General features: G+C 39.6%; 1 protein-coding gene across 6 annotated transcripts in view; it reads right to left on the reverse strand.

The window, feature by feature from the left end:
• The window catches only part of slc8a2b (solute carrier family 8 member 2b), a 344572-nt gene that overhangs the window by 330060 nt on the left and 1648 nt on the right, over window positions 1–12864 (reverse strand). The window contains exon 1 of one of the 6 annotated variants that reach the window (XM_061972299.1): window positions 2964–3103. The exons of the other annotated variants lie outside the window; for them this stretch is intronic. The gene's annotated coding sequence lies outside the window, so the exon portion shown is untranslated. Of the gene's footprint in view, window positions 1–2963; window positions 3104–12864 lie in introns of those variants that run through there. 6 annotated transcript variants of the gene reach the window in all.

Here is a 12864-nt window from a genome sequence, read left to right on the forward strand (position 1 = left end):
ATGACAAGTGTTTTCTGCAATTTTTAGGAATCAACAGCAAAAACAGTAGTCTACGATAATCTATATGACAAGTGTTTTCTGCAATTTTTAGGAATCCACTGCAAAAACAGTAGTTTACGATACTCTATATGACAAGTGTTTGTGTTTTCTGCAATTTTTAGGAATCTACTGCAAAAACAGTAGTTTACGATACTCTACATGACAAGTGTTTTCTGCACTTTTTAGGAATCTACAGCAAAAACAGTAGACTACGATACTCTATATAACAAGTGTTTTCTGCAATTTTTAGGAATCTACAGTAAAAACAGTAGACTACAATACTCTACATGACAAGTGTTTTCTGCAAGTTTTAGGAATCTACTGCCAAAATAGTAGTCTATGATACTTTATATGACAAGTGTTTTCTGCAATTTGTAGGAATCTACAGCAAAAACAGTAGACTATGATACTCTGTATGACAAGCGTTTTCCGGAATTTTTAGGAATCTACTGCAAAAACAGTAGTCTATGATACTTTATATGACAAGTGTTTTCTGTATTTTTTAGGAATCCACAGCAAAAACAGTAGTCTGAAAATCTATGATAAGTGTTTCCTGAAATTTTTAGGAATCTACAGCAAAAACAGTAGTCTACGATACTCTATATGACAAGTGTGTTCTGCAATTTTTAGGAATTTACAGCAAAAACAGTAGTCTACGATAATCTATATGACAAGTGCTTTCTGCAATTTTTAGGAATCTACTGCAAAAACAGTAGTTTACGATACTCTATATGACAAGTGTTTTTTGCAAGTTTTAGGAATCTACTGCCAAAATAGTCTATGATACTTTATATGACAAGTGTTTTCTGTATTTTTTAGGAATCCACAGCAAAAACAGTAGTCTGAAAATCTATAAGTGTTTTCTGCAATTTTTAGGAATCTGCAGCAAAAACAGTAGTCTACGAAACCCTATAGGACAAGTGTTTTCTGCATTTTTTAGGAATCTACAGCAAAAATAGTAGACTACAATACTCTATATAACAAGTGTTTTCTGTATTTTTTAGGGATCCACAGCAAAAACAGTAGTCTGAAAATCTATGACAAGTGTTTTCTGCAATTTTTAGGAATCTACAGCAAAAACAGTAGTTTACGATAATCTATATGACAAGTGTTTTCTGCAATTTTTAGGAATCTACTGCAAAAACAGTAGTTTATGATACTCTATGACAAGTGTTTTCTGCAATTTTTAGGAATCTACTGCAAAAACAGTAGTTTACGATACTCTACATGACATGTGTTTTCTGCACTTTTTAGGAATCTACAGCAAAAACAGTAGACTACGATACTCTATATAACAAGTGTTTTCTGGAATTTTTAGGAATCCACAGCAAAAAAAGTAGTCTGAAAATCTATGACAAGTGTTTTCTGCAATTTTTAGGAATCTACTGCAAAAACAGTAGTTTACGATACTCTACATGACATGTGTTTTCTGCACTTTTTAGGAATCTACAGCAAAAACAGTAGACTACGATACTCTATATGACAAGTGTTTTCTGAAATTTTTAGGAATCTACAGCAAAAACAGTAGTCTACGATAATCTACATGACAAGTGTTTTCTGCACTTTTTAGGAATCTACAGCAAAAACAGTAGACTACAATAGTCTATATGGCAAGTGTTTTCCGGAATTTTTAGGAATCTACAGCAAAAACAGTAGTCTATGAAAATCTATGACAAGTGTTTTCTGCAATTTTTAGGAATCTACAGCAAAAACAGTAGTCTACGATAATCTATATGACAAGTGTTTTCTGCAATTTTTAGGAATCTACTGCAAAAACAGTAGTTTATGATACTCTATATGACAAGTGTTTGTGTTTTCTGCAATTTTTAGGAATCTACTGCAAAAACAGTAGACTACAATAGTCTATATGGCAAGTGTTTTCTGGAATTTTTAGAAATCTACAGCAAAAACGGTAGTCTATGAAAATCTATGACAAGTGTTTTCTGCAATTTTTAGGAATCAACAGCAAAAACAGTAGTCTACGATAATCTATATGACAAGTGTTTTCTGCAATTTTTAGGAATCCACTGCAAAAACAGTAGTTTACGATACTCTAAATGACAAGTGTTTGTGTTTTCTGCAATTTTTAGGAATCTACTGCAAAAACAGTAGTTTACGATACTCTACATGACAAGTGTTTTCTGCACTTTTTAGGAATCTACAGCAAAAACAGTAGACTACAATAGTCTATATGGCAAGTGTTTTCTGAAATTTTTAGGAATCTACAGCAAAAACACTACTCAGAGGTCCTTAAAATGGCAGATATTTTGTTTTTAGGAATCTACCAAAAAAAAAAAAGTTTTTTTTCTTTTGCTCTTTTTAGGGATTCACCACAAAAACACTAGGTAAACAAAAATCTGCTTCTTTCTTTTTAGTACTCTACAGCAAAAACACGTTCAAACATCATCTGTATGACAGGAGTTTTTTTAGTTCCTTATAGAACAATAGCACTCTGCTGTTTTTCGGCATTTACCCCCCAAAACACTGGCAAATAATTTCTGTAAAGGACCACTTTTTTTTTAGGAATTTACTGTAAACACACGAGCCAAAGATCCTCTAAATAAAAGGCGGCTGATTTAAAGACCAACTGCAAAAACGCTGTTCATAGATCCTCTATATCAGTGGTCCGCAACCTTTTTGTAACTGCGGCCCGGTGGTTGGGGACCACTGCTCTATATGCCGTTGTTTGGAATGGAGTGAGAAGTGGCGCTGCCTACTAGAGTGTAAAAGTCAAGTGTGTTCGCGGTGTTCGTCACCCCGGGAGAACTTTTGGGTCATCGGCGTTGAGCGACCTCGGACGGAACGAGCGCGTGCCTTCTGGAAGCTTCTTTCTGCTGACACAGCGACATGTTGCAGCCCGGGCCACGAGCTCGTGCGCGGTGGACGTCGCGAACAGTAACAGACGGCAGATCAACTGTTCTTACCTTTCGGTGACGGTGATGGGGAAGATGGCGCATGTGCACTCGACGAGACACGCAGGAAGACTGAGGATGCTGAGATGTCCCGCCTCGGTCCACCAGCATCCCCCCTCCCTCTCCCTCTCTCTCTCTCTCTCGCTTTTTACTCGCTGCGTACACACACACACACACACACACACACACACACACACACACACACACACACACACACACACACACACACACACACACACACAGGCACGTGCACGGTGCCAGGAGGCGTGTCCTCGAGAGGACGCAGGAAGAGGAGAGGACTCTTGTTTGAAGAGTGAAGGAGACGGGGAAGGAGGCAAGGGAAGGAAGGATGGGAGAAGGAACCTAGGGGTGAAGGAAGCAAACATTAATACATGTCTTTTCCGCTTGCTTACTTTCTTCCACGTGGCTAACTAATACTAATATTCAGAGGTGGGTAGAGTAGCCAGAAATTGTACTCAAGTAAGAGTACTGTTACTTTAGAGATTTATTACTCAAGTAAAAGTAAGGAGTAGTCACCCAAATATTTACTTGAGTAAAAGTAAAAAGTATGTTGTGAAAAAACTACTCAAGTACTGAGTAACTGATGAGTAACATACACACTCATATCATATATATATATACATATATACATATATATATATATATATATATATATATATATATATATATATATATATATATATTTATATGTATTTATTTTGCTGTTTTTGTTTACATGTTAAAGGTGTTTTAATGAATATACATGCATGTTTAACATATAGATTCCTTTCTTTCATGAAGACTAGAATATAAGTTGGTGTATTACCTGATTCTGATGACTTGCGTTGATTGTAATCAGACAGTCGTGATGATAACGTCCACGTTTTCAAATGGAGGAGAAGAAAAGTTCCTAATTTCTGTCTAATACCACATAGTGGTGAGTTTTTGGCATCTTATTTGTCCAGCTTCCATATTCGTTTTTATACACTTTACAAGAAATATATTGGCGTCAAACTCCGTAGCTTGCTAGCTTGTTTGCGCTGGCTTTCGGAGACTCTTATTTTGAAAGCGCAGGCGCGATGGAGCGGCACTTTTATTGTGAAGACAGGAACGTCCTCATGTGCGGTCAGTCTTTAGGCTTTTGACGGGATGTACGGTTGGAATAAAAAAGTATCTTTTTTCCTTCACACTTTTGATTGATTGATTGAAACTTGTATTATTAGATTGCACAGTACAGTACATATTCCGTACAATTGACCACTAAATGGTAACACCCCAATAAGTTTTTCAACTTGTTTAAGTCAGGTCATGTGACCACCTGGCTCTGTTTGATTGGTCCAACGTCACCAGTGACTGCATCTGATTGGTGGAACGAAGTGTAACGTCACCAGTAAGGCAGGCACTATGAAGGTCTGTCTGACAGACCAAAACAAACAAAGCGTGCATTAACAGATCGATAAAAATTAGTAGCGAGTAGCGAGCTGAATGTAGATAAAAGTAGCGGAGTAAAAGTAGCGTTCCTTCTCTATAAATATACTCAAGTAAAAGTAAAAGTATGTTGCATTAAAACTACTCTTAGAAGTACAATTTATCCCAAAAGTTACTCAAGTAGATGTAACGGAGTAAATGTAGCGCGTTACTACCCACCTCTGCTAATATTAATACAAAACCCAAAAGCAGTGAAGTTGGCACGTTGTGTAAATGGTAAATAAAAACAGAATACAATGATTTGCAAATCCTTTTCAACTTATATTCAATTGAATAGACTGCAAAGACAAGATATTTAATGTTCACACTGAGAAACTTAATTTAATTTAATTTAATAATTAGAGATGTCCGATAATGGCTTTTTTGACGATATTCCGATATTGTCCAACTCTTAATTACCGATTCCGATATCAACCGATACCAATATATACAGTTGTGGAATTAACACATTATTATGCCTAATTTTGTTGTGATGCCTCGCTGGATGCATTAAACAATGTAACAAGGTTTTCCAAAATAAATCAACTCAAGTTATGGGGAAAAAAAATGCCAACATGGCACTGCCATATTTATTATTGAAGTCACAAAGTGCATTATTTTTTTTAACATGCCTCAAAACAGCAGCTTGGAATTTGGGACATGCTCTCCCTGAGAGAGCATGAGGAGGTTGAGGTGGGTGGGGTTTTAGGGTAGGAGGTAGCGGGGGGTGTATATTGTAGCGTCCCGGAAGAGTTAATGCTGCAAGGGGTTCTGGGTATTTGTTCTGTTGTGTTTATGTTGTGTTACGGTGCGGATGTTCTCCCGAAATGTGTTTGTCATTCTTGTTTGGTGTGGGTTCACAGTGTGGCGCATATTTGTAACAGTGTTAAAGTTGTTTATACAACTACCCTCAGTGTGACCTGTATGGCTGTTGACCAAGTTTGCTTGCATTCACTTGTGTGTATCAAAATCCGTAGATATTATGTGACTGGGCCGGCACGCAAAGGCAGTGCCTTTATGGTTTATTGGCGCTCTGTACTTCTCCCTACGCCCGTGTACACAGCCGCATTTTAAAAAGTCATAAATTTTACTTTATGAATCAGATACCGATAATTTTGAAACCGATATTGATCATTTCTGATATTACATTTTGAAGCATTTATCGGTCGATAATATCGGCAGTCCGATATTATCGGACATCTCTATTAATAATCATTAACTTAGAACTTAATGGCAGCAACAGGTTGCAAGAAAGTTGGCACAGGGGCATTTTTACCACTGTGTTACATGGCCTTTCCTTTTAACAACACTCAGTGAACGTTTGGGAACTGAGGAGACACATTTTTTAAGCTTCTCAGGTGGAATTCTTTCCCATTCTTGCTTGATGTACAGCTTAAGTTGTTCAACAGTCCGGGGGTCTCCGTTGTGCTATTTTAGGCTTCATAATGTGCCACACATTTTCAATGGGAGACAGGTCTGGACTACAGGCAGGCCAGTCTAGTATAGAATTAGCACCATTGATAATGAATAACAATAACTATTATTATTTTAGAACTTAAAAACCGTAACCGCACGGACAATTTTTTTTACAACACAAACGTAGGAAAAAGGAATGGCATTGTTATTTTAACACTTGCAGTGACAAGGTGACAACTTCACAGAGGTCACTGGAACAGGTCTTCTGTCCAGTCAGAGGTTTTAGCGCCTCCTGTTGGCAGCTTAGTCAATAGTCTGAGAATGTAATCAAACCGGGTGTGAGCTGGAGCCTACCCAAGCTCACTTATACCTTGCATGGGCACGAGCCAATCACAAGCCAGCGTGCTTTACTTGTGTTTCACAGTGAGGGGTGAAAGAATACTGAAGCATGGACCTATTATGCAACACGAGGAGTAGTGATAGGGAAAAAAAAAAACATGGAATTAAGAAGAAGAAAACATTCAGAAGTGTATATAATTTTGAGCAGAGTTGCACATTTCATATTTCTTTCTGCACAGCTATTTAATAAAAATATATAACTTATATTTTCTAACTTTTAAATGTATTTGCAGGTCAAATATGATAACTTTTTAATCCTGCAGATGGCGGATGGCCATATGAAACACTAACACAGCATTAGTGCAGTGTCAATACAGGTAGTGAGTGTGCCCTACACTCACCGAGGCGTCATTTTGCTTAACAGGGCTGTTTTTTTCCCCCCCAAAATGTGTAACAAAAGGAATAAACCACACAAAAAAAATGGCACGTATGTGATGGAGCCCACACAAGCAAGAGACCAAGAGATTTCAACCCTCGATGTCCTGACTGTGGGGCAGACATCCTCACCGGGGGGGCCAATAGGTCATATTATTTAATGATGCAATGGTGGTCACATGGTACAGTAAAGTGGTGAGTCAGCGTTGATTTACTGTATATGTGGGAGAACAGGCCCCTCCCCCTTCAAGCCACTTTCATTCCAAAAGCGACGACAGTAAATCTACCGAATGCGCTCTGGTGCATAAATCTTATAGGCCATCGTCACTTCACCTCCTGAGAGGTTTTGCGAAACACGATAAGGTTGGCCCAGTTTGTTCAAGCCGCCCTCATGCGTGGCGTCCGCCAATCAAAGCTCAGGGAATTCGGAGCGGAAACGAGCAACGCCGTGCCAAGTTTCTGTTCTGTGTCGAGCGTCCCGGAGAGGCCCTAACGTGGACAAAGTCTTGGACACGGACAGTAAACACGTCACCACAGGTCGGCTTTAAATTAACGCCAGGCGTGATTTCCCTGGCGGAGGTCGTAAAAAGACTCAAAGTGATTGGATGTGAAATGGATTAAAAAAAAATCGATACAGTTGATGAAGCAGGAATCACTTCTTATTGATCACATTGATGCTCCTGATTTTTCAACTTTATGGGTGGAAAAATCGGGGGTGCCATTTGCAGCCCCCCGTTCGAATTCTGTTGGTGCACAGCTCAGCAGGCACGAGACATTGATACAACGTTGATTACTCATACGTACATGTCCTTTAAAAGTGACTTTGGAACAACGTTGCAAAATATTTGTACATTGAGACAACGTTGGTGTCTAATGTTGGATCCACGTTGTTGGTTGGGAAATGACCAAATTTCTATGGTCAAATCAACGTCACAACCTGACATTGAATAAACGTCGTCAAAAAGCATGTTGTTTCAACGTTATAATTGAGTTGCTCAACGTCAGGAACTAATTCAACAAACAAAGATTATATATATATATATATATATACACACAGGTAAAAGCCAGTAAATTAGAATATTTTGAAAAACTTGATTTATTTCAGTAATTGCATTCAAAAGGTGTAACTTGTACATTATATTTATTCATTGCGCACAGACTGATGCATTCAAATGTTTATTTCATTTAATTTTGATGATTTGAAGTGGCAACAAATGAAAATCCAAAATTCCGTGTGTCACAAAATTAGAATATTACTTAAGGCTAATACAAAAAAGGGATTTTTAGAAATGTTGGCCAACTGAAAAGTACGAAAATGAAAAATATGAGCATGTACAATACTCAATACTTGGTTGGAGCTCCTTTTGCCTCAATTACTGCGTTAATGCGGCGTGGCATGGAGTCGATGAGTTTCTGGCACTGCTCAGGTGTTATGAGAGCCCAGGTTGCTCTGATAGTGGCCTTCAACTCTTCTACGTTTTTGGGTCTGGCATTCTGCATCTTCCTTTTCACAATACCCCACAGATTTTCTATGGGGCTAAGGTCAGGGGAGTTGGCGGGCCAATTTAGAACAGAAATACCATGGTCCGTAAACCAGGCACGGGTAGATTTTGCGCTGTGTGCAGGCGCCAAGTCCTGTTGGAACTTGAAATCTCCATCTCCATAGAGCAGGTCAGCAGCAGGAAGCATGAAGTGCTCTAAAACTTGCTGGTAGACGGCTGCGTTGACCCTGGATCTCAGGAAACAGAGTGGACCGACACCAGCAGATGACATGGCACCCCAAACCATCACTGATGGTGGAAACTTTACACTAGACTTCAGGCAACGTGGATCCTGTGCCTCTCCTGTCTTCCTCCAGACTCTGGGACCTCGATTTCCAAAGGAAATGCAAAATTTGCTTTCGTCAGAAAACATGACTTTGGACCACTCAGCAGCAGTCCAGCTGGTGTCGGTCCACTCTGTTTCCTGAGATCCAGGGTCAACGCAGCAAGTTCCAGCAAGTTTTAGAGCACTTCATGCTTCCTGCTGCTGACCTGCTTCTTCTTTTTTGTATTAGCCTTAAGTAATATTCTAATTTTGTGACACACGGAATTTTGGATTTTCATTTGTTGCCACTTCAAATCATCAAAATTAAATGAAATAAACATTTGAATGCATCAGTCTGTGTGCAATGAATAAATATAATGTACAAGTTACACCTTTTGAATGCAATTACTGAAATAAGTCAAGTTTTTCAAAATATTCTAATTTACTGGCTTTTACCTGTATATATATATATATATACAGTGTTTCCCACAGGACAGGCATCTATTTGTGGTGGTGTGGTCGGGGGGCGGGGGGTGGCGGCGGCAGTGGCGATGACCAAGAAGAACGCGGAGTTGGAATATAATTACAACATTTTATGTACATATTTATATACAGATTTGAACAATTAGTGATTCACTGAAATATATTTATTAATTGTGGTTCTTACAAAAAATATATCTTATAAAATATAAAAGCTAAAATGTCTCTTAAAGCTCTGCCCCTTTAATTAGTGAATACTAAATAATTTAACTTTAGCCTACTACTACAACCATATTATTTACCAGCAACATGAAGTGAAACAGAGGCAGAGGTGTCCTGCCACAGTCAGTCAACCTCCTCCTCCTCCTCCTCCTCCTGCTGCTGAACTGGTCGCACCTGTGGTCCGGACTGTAGGCCTACCTCCTCTCCAAGTCGAGCCCTTTTCGGCCGTTGAAAATATTTTTCTATACTCGTCTGTGTGAAGGAGTGAACATCCAACATTAGAATTTATTACTAACGAGCAGAACCGCTCTATGTACAGTGCCGTCTAACCTTAAGCGGCAGCAGCTCAACACATGCATGGTTCAACGTTAAGGTTTTTTTCTACTTGCCTGACTTCTCAAATCTACTTGCCCCAATATTTTTACTTGTCCTGCCTAGGTTTTTTTTCTGGCTGTGTAGTGCTCATGGCTTATATCTTACTAAAATCCTTCCCGTCGACTATTTACAACACTACACAGTATTTATTATTATTATTATTATTATTATAGGGGGTGAACAAGGGGATGGGTCAAATGTAGAGGAGCAATTTCACCACACCTGGTGTGTGTGTGACAATCATTGGTACTTTAACTTTAATCCATTCCACCTCACATGTGTGGCATATTAAGATGCTGATTAAACAGCATGATTATTGCACAAGTGTGCCTTAGGCTGCCCACAGTGAAAGGCCACTCTGAAATGTGCAGTTTTATCTCACAGCCATCTCCAAAGGCGTTTCACAGAATTTGGCAGTACATCCAACCGATCTCACAACCGCAGACCACGTGTAACCACACCAGGCCGGGACCTCCATGATCGTCTGAGACCAGCCACCCGGACAGCTGCTGCAACAATTGGTTTGTATAACCAAATACTTTCTGCACTAAAACTGTGAGAAACCGTCTCAGGGATGCTCCATCATCCTCATCGGGGTCTCGACCTGACTGCAGTTGGTCGTCGTAACCGACTTGCGTGGGCAAATGCTCACGTTCGATGGCGTCCGGCATGTTGGAGAGGCTTTTTCGTCACGGATGAATCCCTGTTTTCACTGTTCATGGCAGACAGCGAGTGTGGTGTCGTGTGGGAGAGCGGTTTGCTGATGTCAAGTTGTGAATAGAGTGGCCCATGGTGGGGGTGGGGTTATGGTATGGGCATAGATACCATGACGAGATCCGGAGGCTCCTTGTTGTGCCATTTGCCCGAGACCATGTCGCAGCATGACAATGCACGGCCCCATGTTGGAAGAATCTGTACACAATTCCTGGAAGCTGAAAACATCCCAGTTGTTGCATGGCCAGGATACTCACCGGACATGGCACCCATTGAGCATGTTTGGCATGCCGTGGATCGGCGTATACGACAGCGTGTTTCAGTTCCTGCCAATATGCAGCAACTTGGCAGAGTCATTGAAGAGGAGTGGACCAACATTCCACAGGCCACAATCAACAACCTCATCAACTCTATGCCACGGAGATATGTTGCACTGCGTGAGGCAAATGGTGGTCTTTTATTGTGGGCAGCCTAAGGCACACCTGTGCAATAATCATGGTGTTTAATCAGCATCATGATATGCCACACCTGTGAGGTGAGATGGATTATGTTGGCAAAGAAGAAATGCTCACTAACACAGATTTAGATTATTTTTGAACAATATTTGAGAGGAATATGTATTTTGTGTATATAGTAGAAGCATTTAAGTCCCATCTTAAAACTCATTTGTATACTCTAGCCTTTAAATAGACCCCCCCTTTTAGACCAGTTGATCTGCCGTTTCTTTTCTCCTCTGCTCCCCTCTTCCTTGTGGAGGGGGGCACAGGTCCGGTGGCCATGGATGAAGTGCTGGCTGTCCAGAGTCGGGACCCGGGGTGGACCGCTCGCCTGTGCATCGGCTGGGAACATCTCTGCGCTGCTGACCCGTCTCCGCTCGGGATGGTGTCCTGCTGGCCCCACTATGGACTGGACTCTTACTATTATGTTGGATCCACTATGGACTGGACTCTCACAATATTATGTCAGACCCACTCGACATCCATTGCATTCGGTCTCCCCTAGAGGGGGGGGGGGGGGGGGGTTACCCACATATGCGGTCCTCTCCAAGGTTTCTCATAGTCATTCACATCGACGTCCCACTGGGGTGAGTTTTTCCTTGCCCTTATGTGGGCTTTGTACCGAGGATGTCGTTGTGGCTTGTGCAGCCCTTTGAGACACTTGTGATTTAGGGCTATATAAATAAACATTGATTGATCGATTAATTGATTGATAGTAAAAGTTTTACATCTTTAAGTTTATCTCATAAAAACAAGAGTGTTGCGTTAATTTTTTTTCAGTACATATAAATATAGATGTATGTATGTGTGTGAATATGCATACATACACTTTTTTTTTTTTTTTTTAAACAAAATGAGAATATATCAAAATGCCCCCCGCATACTTTTAACTTTTCTTTGTGGACAAATCTAATCCACAATATGTAAAGCTCTTAAAATGAAAATATAAGTAAAAAAATATATATAAACTAAGTAGTCAGTAAAAAACAAAAAAACAATACAATTAAATAATTAATATGAAAAATTACAACAACTACAACAACTAACCAATCTGGCGCCCTAGGCAAGATTTTAGGTGGCGCCCCCCCCCCCCACATCGGCAGTGAAGTGTATATACTCACAAGAACCCGAATAGCTTTGTCTTTGACCTTTTTTTTTTACTTACAACTATACCTAATATATAAAGGGGTGGAAAAGTGACTATTACCTGCAGGGCAAACATTAGCTAACCAGAAGGCAATAACAATGTAAACAAAAAACACCTGCTTAAGAGATCTAATACAAATGTCCCTGAGGAATGTAAGGTGGGAGTACTGTAATTACCTAACGTTACATTATTATTTTCCATAACAATTTAGCCCCCTCCACAATATTAACCCGACGTTAAAACAGAACTAGCTATTTATTGATTAGCAATTGCCGAATCATGTAACATTAGCTTAATGCTAAAAAGCCAGGTTACTATCACATTCTGTAACAGACAAATAATTTCATGTTTCTCGTTTCTCCTCCTCTTCTTTTCTCTTTTTTCTTCCCTGGGCACCTGACAGTTTTGGCCGTTTTGACATCTTGTGTTGATTTTTTGATGTGACCGGTGACGTCCAAAAAGAGTCATGATACGGGAAGGGAGGGGGCGCACCGTGCGGGGGGAGGAGGGGGGGCGTAATGTTGTAACAAATAATATTTCTATTAAATAGGCTTTACTTTGCATTTTAATTAACGTGAGATTATTTTTTGTATTTAGAAATAATAGCAACAACTTTTTTTTTTCTCCAACATTTGTGGCACTGGCGTGGCGCCCCCTGATGGACGGCGCCCTTAGCATTTGCCTATACGGCCTATGCCACGGGCCGGCCCTGAACTACAATAATAAACACTGGTATAAGTATGACTGAACATTCATATTTTCATACAGGCCTAATTTTTAACACCATATTTTGCAGTTAATCATATTATTATTCTTTTTATCATTATTATACTCTTACAGGAAAAGGCCCAGTACATATTGTAAGAAAAACGAGCAAAAAGATGTAACATAAAGTTAAAAAGATTAAATGCTGATTGTAATTATTAATAATAATATACTTTGTCACCTATAACACAAAGTACCCGTATTTTCCGCACTATAAGCCGCACCTAAAAACCACAAATTTTCACAAAAG

Source organism: Nerophis lumbriciformis, linkage group LG17 (genome assembly GCF_033978685.3).
Source record: "Nerophis lumbriciformis linkage group LG17, RoL_Nlum_v2.1, whole genome shotgun sequence".
Taxonomy (NCBI): domain Eukaryota; kingdom Metazoa; phylum Chordata; class Actinopteri; order Syngnathiformes; family Syngnathidae; genus Nerophis; species Nerophis lumbriciformis.